We start from the raw sequence: 12,961 nt of genomic DNA, 5'->3' as shown, positions 1-12,961 counted from the left end.
GGCAGCCGAACCCAACAACAATAATGCAAGGAGGATGCTTGGTGATTATATTACACCTACTTTCAAGTTTGATGGAAGAAGCATCTCAATTCCTGCCATTGGAGCAAACAATTTTGAGCTAAAACCTCAACTAGTTGCTCTAATGCAACAAAACTGCAAGTTTCATGGACTTCCATCAGAAGATCCCTACCATTTTTTAACTGAGTTCTTGCAGATCTGTGAGACTGTTAAGACTAATGGAGAAGATCCTGAAGTCTACAGGCTCATGCTTTTCCCTTTTGCTGTAAGAGACAGAGCTAGAACATGGTTGGACTCACAACCTAAGGATAGCCTGGACTCTTGGGATAAGCTGGTCACAGCCTTCTTGGTTAAATTATTTCCTCCTCAAAAGCTGAGCAAGCTTAGAGTGGATGTTTAGACCTTCAAGCAAAAAGATGGTGAATCCCTCTATGAAGCTTGGGAAAGATACAAGAAGATGACCAAAAAGTGTCCTTCTGACATGTTTTCAGAGTGGACCATGATAGATATATTCTATTGTGGTCTGTTCGAGTTCTCTAAGATGTCACTGGATCATTCTGCAGGTGGATCCATCCACCTAAAGAAAATGCTTACAGAAGCTCAAGAACTTATTGAAATGGTTGCAAATAACCAATTCATGTACACTTCTGAGAGGAATTTCGTGAATAATGGGACGCCTCAAAGGAAGGGAGTTCTTGAAATTGATGCTTTGAATGCCATATTGGCTCAGAACAAAATGTTGACTCAGCAAGTTAACATGATTTCTCAAAATGCATCCAACATCACTAAAGAGGCATCTTCTGAAGAAGACTCTTATGATCCTGAAAACCCTGCAATGGCAGAGGTAAATTACATGGGGGAAGCCTTTGGCAACACCTATAACCCCTCAAGGAGAAATCATCCAAATTTCTCATGGAAGGATCAACAAAAGCCTCAACAAGGCTTTAATAATGGTGGAAGAAACAGGTTTAGCAATAGCAAGCCTTTTCCATCATATTCTCAGCAACAGACAGAGAATTCTGAGCAGAGCACCTCTAACTTAGCAAATATAGTCTCTGATCTGTCTAAGTCCACTTTAAACTTCATGAGTGAAACAAGGTCCTCCATTAGAAACTTGGAGGCACAAGTGGGCCAGCTGAGTAAGAAAGTCACTGAAACTCCTCCTAGTACTCTCCCAAGTAATACTGAAGAGAATCCAAAAAGAGAGTGCAAGGCCATTGACATAATCAACATGGCCGAACCTAGAGAGGACGGAGAGGACGTGAACCCCAATGAGGAAGACCTCAGGGGACGTCTCTCAAGCAAGAAAGAGTTCCTTATTGAGGACTTAAAGGAATCTGAAGGTCATATAGAGACCATAGAGATCCCACTAAACCTCCTTCTGCCATTCATGAGCTCTGGAAACTATTCTTCCTCTGAAGAGGATGAAGATGTAACTGGAGAGCAAGTTGCTCAATATCTAGGAGCTATCATGAAGCTGAATGCCAAGTTGTTTGTTAATGAGACTTGGGAAGGTGAACCTCCCTTGCTCATTGGTGAACTAGATATATGGGTTCAGCAAACTTTACCTCAAAAGAAACAAGATCTTGGTAAATTCTTAATACCTTGTACCATAGGCACCATGACCTTTGAAAAGGTTCTGTGTGACCTAGGGTCAGGCATAAATCTTATGCCACTCTCTATAATGGAGAAGCTGGGGATCATTGAGGTATAACCTGCCATATTCTCATTGCAAATGGCAGACAAGTCAGTAAGACAAGCTTATGGATTGGTAGAGGACGTGTTGGTAAAGGTTGAAGGCCTTTACATCCCTGCTGATTTTATAATCTTAGACACTAGGAAGGAGGAGGATGAATGCATCATCCTTGGAAGACCTTTCCTAGCCACAGCAGAAGCTGTGATAGATGTTAACAGAGGAGAATTAGTCCTTCAATTGAATGGGGACTACCTTGTGTTTAAGACCCAAGGGTGTTCTTCTTTAATAATGGAGAGGAAGCATGAAAAGCTTCTTTCAGTACAGAGTCAAACAGAGCCCCCACAATCAAACTCTAAGTTTGGTGTTGGGAGGCCACAGCCAAACTCTAAGTTTGGTGTTGAATCCCCACATTCAAAATCTAAGTTTGGTGTTAGGAGTCTACAACATCGACCTGATCACCTTTGAGGCTCCATGAGAGCCCACTGTCAAGCTAGTGACATTAAAGGAGTGCTTATTGGGAGGCAACCCAATTTTTATTTATCTTATTTTATTTTTCTTTTATTGTTCTTTTATGTTTTATTAGGTTCATGATCATGTGGAGTCACGACATAAATATTAAAATTAAAAACAGGATAAAAAATAGCAGAAGAAAAAACACACCCTGGAGGAAGGGCTTACTGGCGTTTAAACGCCAATAAGGAGCATCTGGCTGGCGTTCAACGCCAGAACAGAGCATGGATCTGGCGTTGATTGCCAGAAACAAGCAACATCCTGGCGTTTAAATGCCAGGAAAACACACTGTGGAGAGCTGGCGCTGAACGCCAGAAACAAGTATGGAACTGGCGTTCAATGCCAGAAACATGCTGCAAATGGGCGTTGAACGCTTAAAACAAGCATGAAGCTGGCGTTCAACGCTAGAAACAAGCACCAATTTGGCGTTGAATGCCAGGATTGCATGCAGAGGGCGTTTTACATGCCTCATTGGTGCAGGGATGTAAATCCTTGACACCTCAGGATCTGTGGACCCCACAGGATCATCTCAGGATCTGTGGACCACACAGGATCCCCACCTACCTCAACTCACCTTCTCTCTTCTTCACCAATCACCTCAATCTCTCTTCCCCATCACCTCTTCACCACTCACATCCATCCATCTCTTCCCCACCCAATCCCACCCATATGGCCGAAACATACACATCTCTCCCTCTCCTCCATATCTTCTTCTCCTTCCATTCTTTCTTCTTTGCTCGAGAGCGAGCAACATTCTAAGTTTGGTGTGGTAAAAGCATAGCTTTTTTGTTTTTCCATAACCATTGATGGCACCTAAGGCCAGAGAAACCTAAAAAAAAAAGAGAAAAAGGAAGACAAAAAAATTTTTTCCACCTCCGAGTCATGGAAGATGGAGAGATTCATCTCAAGGGTCCATAGCTCAGTAGAAGAGCATTTGACTGCACATCAAGAGAGCATGAGGAATTCCCTCATTAAGAAATCCCTGAGATACCTCAGGGGATACATTTTCCTCCACACAACTATTGGGAGCAAATAAGGATAGGAGCACCAAATCACTAGGGATCAAGCAACAGAGGCAAGGAAGAGACATAGAAGAGCTCAAGGACATCATTGGTTCTTCAAGAAGAAAGCGCTACCATCACTAAGGTGGACTCATTCCTTGTTCTTATTTCTCTGTTTTTCGATTTTTAAGCTTTATGTTACCTATATTTGTGTCTTTATTACATGATCATTAGTATGTAGTAACTATGTCTTAAAGCTATGAATAATTCCATGAATCCTTCACCTTTCTTAAATGAAACATGTTTTTAATACAAAAGAACAAGAAGTACATGAGTTTCGAATTTATCCTTGAATTTAGTTTAATTATATTGATGTGGTGACAATACTTTTTGTTTTCTGAATGAATGCTTGAACAGTGCATATTTTTGATCTTGTTGTGTATGAATGTTAAAATTGTTGGCTCTTGAAAGAATGATGAACAAAGAGAAATGCTATTGATAATATGAAAAATCATGAAATTGATTCTTGAAGCAAGAAAAAGCAGTGAATAGCAAAAGCTTGTGAAAAAAAAGAAGAAAAAAAAGTGGCAAAAAAAATAGAAAGAAAAAGAAAAAGCAAGCAGAAAAAGCCAATAACCCTTAAAACCAAGAGGCAAGGGTAAAAAGGATCCAAGCTTTGAGCATCAATGGATAGGAGGGCCCAAGGAAATAAATACAGGCCTAAGCGGCTAAATCAAGCTGTCCCTAACCATGTGCTTGTGGCATGCAGGTCTAAGTGAAAAGCTTGAGACTGAGTGGTTAAAGTCGTGATCCAAAGCAAAAAGAGTGTGCTTAAGAGCTCTGGACACCTCTAACTGGGGACTTTAGCAAAGCTAAGTCACAATCTAAAAAGGTTCACCCAGTTATGTGTCTGTGGCATTTATGTATCTGGTGGTAATACTGGAAAACAAAGTGCTTAGGGCCACGGCCAAGACTCATAAAAGTAGCTGTATTCAAGAATCAACATACTTAACTAGGAGAATCAATAACACTATCTGAAATTCTAGGTTCCTATAGATGCCAATCATTCTAAACTTCAAAGGATAAAGTGATATGCCAAAATTATTCAGAAGCAAAAAGCTACAAGTCCCGCTCATCTAATTAGAACTAATATTCATTCATATTTTGGAATTTATAGTGTATTCTCTTCTTTTTATCCTATTGATTTTCAGTTGCTTGGGGACAAGCAACAAATTAAGTTTGGTGTTGTGATGAGCGGATAATTTATACGCTTTTTGGCATTGTTTTTAGGTAATTTTTAGTAGGATATAGTTACTTTTAGGGATGTTTTCATTGGTTTTTATGCTAAATTCATGTTTCTGGACTTTACTATGAGTTTGTATGTTTTTTGTGATTTCAGGTATTTTCTGGCTGAAATTGAGGGACTTGAGCAAAACTCCGATAAGAAAGTTGACAAAGGACTCCTGATGCTGTTGGATTCTGACCTCCCTGCACTCAAAATGGATTTTCTGGAGCTACAAAACACCAAATGGTGAACTCTCAACGGTGTTGGAAAGTAGACATCCAGAGATTTCCAGCAATATATAATAAGTTATTAGATGACGTAAACTGGTGCTCAACGCCAGTTTCATGCTGCATTCTGGAGTCAAACGCCAGAAACACGTCACGAACCTGAGTTGAACGCCAAAAACACGTTACAACTTGGCGTTCAACTCCAAAAGAAGCCTCTACACGTGTAAAGCTCAAGATCAGCCCAATCACACACCAAGTGGGCCCCGGAAGTGGATTTCTGCATCAATTACTTACTTCTGTAAACCCTAGTAGCTAGTCTAGTATAAATAGGACATTTTACTATTGTATTAGACATCTTTGGTCTCGGTTTTATTCCATTATTCATCTTAGGAGACTATTGATCACGTTCATGGGAGTTGGCCATTCGGCCATGCCTGGACCTTCATCACTTATGTATTTTCAACGGTGGAGTTTCTACACACCATAGATTAAGAGTGTGGAGCTCTGCTGTACCTCAAGTTTTAATGTAATTACTACTATTTTCTATTCAATTCAGTTTATTCCTGTTCTAAGATATTCGTTGCACTTCACCATGACGAATGTGATGATCTGTGATACTCATCATCATTCTCACCTATGAACGCATGACTGACAACCACTTCCGTTCTACCTTAGACCGGGCGCATATCTCTTGGATTACTTAATCAAAATCTTCGTGGTATAAGCTAGAATTGATGGCGGCATTCATGAGAGTCCGAAAAATCTAAACCTTGTCTGTGGTATTCCGAGTAGGATTCAGGGATTGAATGACTGTGACGAGCCTCAAACTCGTGATTGTTGGGCGTGATGACAAACGCAAAAGAATCAATGGATTCTATTCCGGCATGATCGAGAACCGACAGATGATTAGTCATGCTGTAACAGAGCATTTGGACCTTTTTCACTGAGAGGAATGGGATGTAGCCATTGACAACGGTGATGCCCTACATACAGCTTGCCATGGAAAGGAGTAAGAAGGATTGGATGAATGTAGTAGGAAAGCAGAGATTCAGAAGGAGCACAACATCTTCATACGCCTATCTGAAAGTCCCATCAATGATTTACATAAGTATTTCTATCTTTATTTTCTATTTATTTATTATTATTATTCGAAAACTCCATAACCATATATTATCCGCCTAACTGAGAATTTCAAGATGATCATAGCTTGCTTCATACCAACAATCTCCGTGGGATCGACCCTTACTCACATAACGTTTATTACTTGAACGACCCAGTGCACTTGCTGGTTAGTTGTGCGAAGTTGTGAAGAAAGTGCTGAGTTATAAACGCGCACACCAAGTTGAATGCCATTATTAGAGATCACAATTCCGTGCACCACAACTCATATTTGAAAACTCCAATTCTGCTTACTTGCTTCTCGCTTTAGTTAATTTTAGTTATTTAGTTAGTTCTAGAATAGAATTAGATTTATATATTGTCTTGTTAAGTTGCCATTTACTTTCTTGTTATTTGCATTTCTTGTCAATTGCTACCTCACCCCCGAAACCCTTCATAACCAATAATTGAGCACTAGATTGAAATTTCTAGGGAGAACGACCCGGGATTAATACTCCCGGTTATTTTGATTTGTATTGTGACAACCTTTTAAACTTTGATTGAGGGTTAATTGTTGGTTTGGATTATACTTGCAGCGAAATTTCTTTGAGAAATTATAGACCGACATTTATCCTTCTATCAATGACTTCTATAGTCAACTACCTCAAATTTGATTTCCTCCCAAAGGATGAGTGATGATTGGATTTTTGACGGTTTAGAATTTCACTAATGAAATCTCGTTGTAAAGTATAGTCTCTAAACCAACAATAATCCTTTCATACAAAAATTTGTTTGTCACAAGTACAAACCCCTAAAATCTATAAACCGAAGTATTTAAACATCGGGTCGTTCTCCCTAGGAATTGTAATGAAGTGTTTTGTTATTGGTTGTGAGTTATTTTTAGGGTTTTAATAAGAAACATGAAAGATAAATGGCAAGAAAGTAAACTAAGGCCTAAAAAGGTCTTGGCAAGGGTTGGTGGTCAAGGATCTCTATCATAATCACTAACCACAATATGAGAATTGGCAAGGATTAATCTCATTAAATCATCCTCTAACTAGTAGTAAAGGAAAATCAAATGAGCTATATCAATCCTAGTCCATAAGTCCTAACTCTCCACTAATTCAATTAGTGAGAACTAGAGTCAATGGATCACAATCATCAATTACTTGGACATTAGTAACTCAAGAGTTCCTAAGTTACCTTTCCAAGCCAAGAACATAAAACTCTACTCTAAAATCCAACCAAGCATTTCATCAAACACTTGGAAGGCATAAAAGGAAAGCATAGTAAATTGATAACAAGAATAGAATCTAGCAACAATTATTGAAATGAATTAACAACAACAATCAAAAGAAACACATTTATTATGAATTACCTTGATTGAATTGAAAGAGAGTAGAAGAAATAAAAGTAGATCTACAACAAAACACAAGAACAACATAAAGGAAATTACAACAAAAGAATGGAAAAATAATGAATGTAATAACAAGGAATTGAGAAGATAGAAGTAGAAGAAGATGAATTAAAATCTAGATCTAAGAACTAAACCTAATCCTAATCCTAATCCTAGAGAGAAGTGAGAGCTTCTCTCTCTAGAAACTACTTCTAAAACTAAACTATGACTAATGGTTAAAAGTTAGTTGATTCCCCTTCAATCCTTGGCTTAAATAACATCAGAAATGAGTTGGATTGGGCCCACAAAGCTTGAGAATTCGCTGGCCCATGGATTGCATTAAGTGAACCAGGTGGCACAACGACGCGTACGCGTACAGTGCACATACGCGTCACCATACGTGTAACAACTATGGCAAATTTTATATCGTTGCGAAGCCCTGGATGTTAGCTTTCTAACCCAACTAAAACCGCATCATTTGGACCTCTGTAACTCAAGTTATGACCGATTAAGTGCAAAGAGGTCGGCTTGACAGCTTTTGCGTTTCCTTTATTTCTCCATGAGTTCTCCATTTCTACATGCTTTTCCTTCATTCCCTTGGTCCAATCCTTGCCTCCTAAATCTGAAATCACTTAGCAAACATATCAAGGCATCTAATGGAATCAAGGAGAATTAGATTTAGCTATTTTAAGTCCTAAAAAGTATGTTTTCACTCTTAAGCACAACTAAAGGAGAAGTTATAAAACTATGCTATTTCAATGGATAAATGTGGGTAAAAGGTTATAAAATCTCCTAAATCAAGCACAAGATAAACCTTACAAATGGGGTTTATCAATGAGAAAGAAGCTAGAAGTCTTATCAAGGAGGCACAAAATTACACATTGGTCCATAATGTTCTATATAAAAGAGGGATCTCAACACCACTCTTGAAATGTGTCCCGACCTCTAATATAAAAAAAGTCTTAGAAGATGTACACAATGACATATGTGGAAATCACTTAGGAGCTCGGTCAATGGCCAAAAAGGTTATCCGAGCTGGCTTCTTCTAGCTGACCTTACAAAGGGAAGCGGCCGAGTTTGTTAAGAAGTGCCCATCTTGTCAGAAACATGCCAACTTCCACGTTGCGCCACTCGAGGAGCTTATCAGCGTTACCTCACCATGACTATTTGCAAAATGGGGTCTCGATCTGCTCAGACCACTTCCACAAGCACCAGAACAAGTCAAATACCTCATAGTAAGGATTGACTACTTCACTAGGTGGATCAAGGCAAAGCCCTTAGCGACTATCACCACCCAAAGAAGTAAAAAATTCTTGTATAAGAACATTGTCACAAGGTTTGGAGTTCCTCCTCCATCACCACGGACAATGGGACTCAATTTACTGACTCAACCTTCAGGAATTTGGTGGCCGACCTTAAAATAAAATACCAGTTCACATTAGTAGAGCACCCTCAGGCCAATGGACAGGCTAAAGCTGCCAACAAAGTCATATTGGCCGGGTTAAAGCGCTGAGTACAAGACGCGAAAAGGGCTTGGGCTGATGAAGAATCACCCACATTTCACAACGGGGGAGTCACCCTTTTGACTTGCCTACGGAATGGAAGCCATGATCCCCATAGAAGTAGATGAAGAATCACCTATGGTTATATTCTACAATGAAAGAGCTAACTTTCAGGCACATAAAGAAGAGTTCGACCTTCTCCTCGAAGTCCGAGAAAGAGCTCAGATTAAGGAAGGATGGCTCTAAGATACAACCAAAAGTTGATCAATAGGAGTACAAAAATCAGGAGAAGGAAAGTTGGCTACTAATTGGAAGGGACCTAACAAAATAGTTGAAGTCTTAGGCAAAGGTTACTACAAAGTGTCCGAACTCCAAAAACGGGAGCTCCCGATGTCTTGGCACACATGTAACCTAAAAAATTACTATAGCTAAGTAGCAAATCTTGTGCCTTGGTGCACTCTTTTTCCTGATTTTAAGGGTTTTTTAACGAGGCACCAGCACAAGAACTAGGGGTACTTAATTCCCGAGTACGTAAGTCTAAGTAAAGAAATTTCTGGACTATTAATAAAAATTTCTATCTCTTTTCTCAAAAGTTCTCTATTTAGAATGCATTAATTTAATCCCGACAAACTGCGAAAATCATTGCCTGACCTAAAAATGGTCGGTAAGATGAAGCGACGAGATACAAGTTAATATAAGAAGTTATATAAACTGGCACGGTGGTGCACGAAATTGGCTCCAAAAAATTCACACATATAGACCGACAGGTATACTGGGTCGTCCAAGTAATACTTCAGGTAAGTGAGGGTCGATTCCACGGAGATTGTTGGTTTGAGCAAGCAGTGGACACCTTATAGATCTTAGTTGGGCGGATAGAAAATATAGCGTGTCATAAAAATGCATAAATCAGATAAATAACTAAACGTTACTAGATAGACGAGAATTCAATGGTATGACAACGGTTGAGACTTCGGAGATGCTTTGTCTTTCTGGATTAACTTTTCTTATTGTCTACTTTAATAACCTTCTAATTCTTTCAATGGCAGCCGAAAGTGATTAACTCATGTCTTCTCATCAAGTTAACCTCCTCCACTGCAGCAATCCACCATGTTGAGATGACTCATGTTCTCTCATCAAGCCACCTCTAGGTTTTTCACTGTAGCAGAAGATGAAGCTCTAAGCAATCCACTTCCCTTCACGATCCTACTCAAGGTGCCACAGACAAGGCAGATCTTCCGGATCAGAAAGTGCTGCTTCTCTAACTCTATCCTTAGCGCCACAGAGACCTCACGCACCCATAGTCAACAGGATTTCATGTCACATATCCAAAGTTGCTCAGATGCTCTATTGGAATCCGCAATGCAATCTCTAGATTTAGTTTAACGCTATCCGGGTCAGGAACCGCATGGAACCCATGTAGAACAAGGGTGATTGTCACGGGTCACCCTCAATTCATAAGATGAAGAATGAGGTTGCATAAGAGAATAGAATCAGTCATATTGAATTAGAATAGTAATATTATTGATCCTTAAAACTCAACAAAGCTCTTAACCTTAACCTTAGGAGGTTAGTAACTCATATTGTACAGAAAATAATAATCAAAGGTTTGAATGTGGCCAAGATCTCTAACAAGGGTAATCTTTGTTCTATATATACTAGTTTGCTAACTAAGGATTACAGAAAATAAGATAAACTAGTCATATAGTGTGAAAATCCACTTTTGGGGCCCACATGGTGAGTGTTTGGGCTGAGCTTGAGTGTCTCCCACGAGCGAGTACCCCTTAAAGGCATTGAACGCTGGCTATGGACTCCATCCTGGGTGTTGGACACCAGCTGCTCTCCTATGGGCGCTGGACGCTAGGAATGGGGCTGGTGGCTGGTGTTGAACGCCTATTTTGGGCCTTCATTTCCAAATCAAAGTATGGACTATTATATATTTTTGGAAAACCCTAGATGTTAGATTTCCAGAGACGTTGAGAGCGCGCCATTTGGACTTCTGCAGCTCCAGAAAAGCTCTTTCGAGTGCACGGAGGTCAAATCTTAACAGCATCTGCAGTCCTTTCTCTGCTTTTGAATCAGACTTTTGCTCAAGCTCCTCAATTATAGCCAGAAAATACCTGAAATCACCATAAAACTTCGAAGTAGAATCCAAAAATGTGAATTTTTCACTAAAACCTATGAAAACTCAATAAAACTTAAGCAAAATACAATGAAAACTATATGAAAATAATGCCAAAAAGCGTATAAAATATCCACTCATCACACGGCCGGGATAGCAACAGAAGGCAGACAAGAGGTCTCCACAATAACGACCTCAGGTTGGACATCGGATGCTATAGAAATTCGACCGACCTGGGGAGCCAAAGTCTTCGAATCAAGAGGAGGCCCCTCACCCTCATCAGGGGCCGACACAATCTTCCCATTGACCATAATGTTATCTTGGCCAAGCAGAGAGAGGTCAAGGTTAGGGGCAAGGACTCGGGCCTGAGCCTTCAAGTTTTCAAACAGCTCGTCTATCACCTCGACCACGTTCTCTTGAAGAATGGCGTATTCCTCCCAGGCAGTTTTTAGCTCCTCCCTCGGGTCGATAAGCTCCCCATAGTTCCTCGTGTAACTCTTTTTAGCCCTCTTCTTCACCCTTTCTGCCATCAACGCTGCTGCTTCAGCTTTTATTGCTCGAGAATGAGCCTTTTTCAAATCTGACTTCAGCTTGGTATTCTCCCCCCTCCAACTCCTCCTTCAAGCTATTTAGTCTCTCCACCTCGGTCCAGGCAGACTCCAAGAAAGCCTGAGTGACACGAACATGAGTCTTTTTTAGCTCCTTGGCCAGAGCAGTACTCATCCCCGCCATATGGATACAATTACGCGCCATATGGTTGAGGTGATTCTGAATAGCCACGTCATCCATGGCTATCTGGCTATAGGGCAAAATATTCCTCTCACTCCAGGTGAACTCGTCAAAGCCCTTATTGTTGATATTCGGCTCCCCAAAAGTTTTCTGTCTTTTAGGGGGAGGCCTTTGAGGTGACGGGTACCCGAGCTCTCCAAAGTTGGGTCAGAAGGGATTAGGCTAACAGTTGGAGTAGGGATGAGCTTCTTTTGGGCAGCAGCACCAGAATCCAATTTCTGGGGGGAAGATCAGGATGATGTCCCCTCAGCCTCTTTGTCTTGAAGACTTCGGGCTACCACAGTCTTACGAGCCTGGCGCAAATACTTCATAGAAGAAGTCTTGGAAGCCATAGTTTCTAAAAAGAGATACAAAGGCACGTTAAAATAATAAAAATATAACCCGAGATAACATAAAAAGCTAGAGGTTGGGAAAACTACCTAACTTGGACCAGAGTTGACCGAGGTCTCCTAAGAATCTCTTTGTGTCCAAGTGAGGAGCTCGGCCCCAGCACTCTTGCAACACATCCACGAAGGCTTTTTCAACTTCATCTAGACTATCTATGGCATATTTGGTCACTATAGGTTGTTCTTGCCAGTAAAAGGGAAAGAAAGGTTCATCATTCTCATCCAAAAAGAAAGGTCGGGCATCCTCCACATCCACGACTCGGATTTTAAAGAAATTATTTTTGAAGTCATGGAAGGATTTATCAAAAATAGAGAACACCTTTTTACCCTGGACAGCGTGGAAGGAAAGTCAAGAAGCTTTCCCTTTTAGTGTCTCAGGTTTGGTAAAAACAAATAGGTAGAGGAAGAGATTGGTAGAAGGTCGGACATCAAGTTTCCGACATAGAAGCTGAAAAATTTTTAGGAAGGCGCAAGAGTTCGGGTGAAGTTGGGAAGGGGCTACATTGCAAGCCCAAAGAATGTTCATTTCGAAATCGGTAAAAGGAAGAGATATGCCTAACCTAGTGAAAAAACAATCATAGGCGTAAAAGAAAGGACGCTCCGACTCATTCAAAGGGGGGAAACCAATTCTCTCTTCAGGATTGGGCACCAATAATTTGTAATTCCTTTCATCCTCCCTATTCTCACATATTTTATGATGACGGCGAAAAGCATCACAATATTCCCTATCCACTACTGGGACATAAGAGAAGACGGTGGTATCTACCCAAGATAAGAGGCAAGGAGAAACCTTAGTCGACATATTCAGAACTACAGCACGTGACATAAAAGTTACACCTGCAGATACAAAATGAAAAGATTGTTACTACAACAACTCGGACATCGTACATAAAAGGTCGGTCAAAACAAGCCAAACAAAAGAAAGCCATTTTTT

The 12,961-nt window shown here is 40.3% G+C and overlaps 1 non-coding gene across 1 annotated transcript; it reads right to left on the bottom strand.

Moving 5' to 3' along the window:
* Window positions 1–397: 397 nt before the first annotated feature.
* LOC112699694 (small nucleolar RNA R71) lies at window positions 398–501 on the bottom strand. The gene has a single exon (XR_003152636.1). It is a non-coding gene; the product is annotated as a small nucleolar RNA R71 (small nucleolar RNA).
* Between the last annotated feature and the right edge of the window lie 12,460 nt (window positions 502–12,961).

The sequence above is a fragment of the Arachis hypogaea genome, chromosome 6 (genome assembly GCF_003086295.3).
Source record: "Arachis hypogaea cultivar Tifrunner chromosome 6, arahy.Tifrunner.gnm2.J5K5, whole genome shotgun sequence".
NCBI lineage: Eukaryota > Viridiplantae > Streptophyta > Magnoliopsida > Fabales > Fabaceae > Arachis > Arachis hypogaea.
The sequence above is the reverse complement of the archived record's forward strand: the minus strand, read 5'-3'. Positions and strand labels throughout refer to the sequence as shown.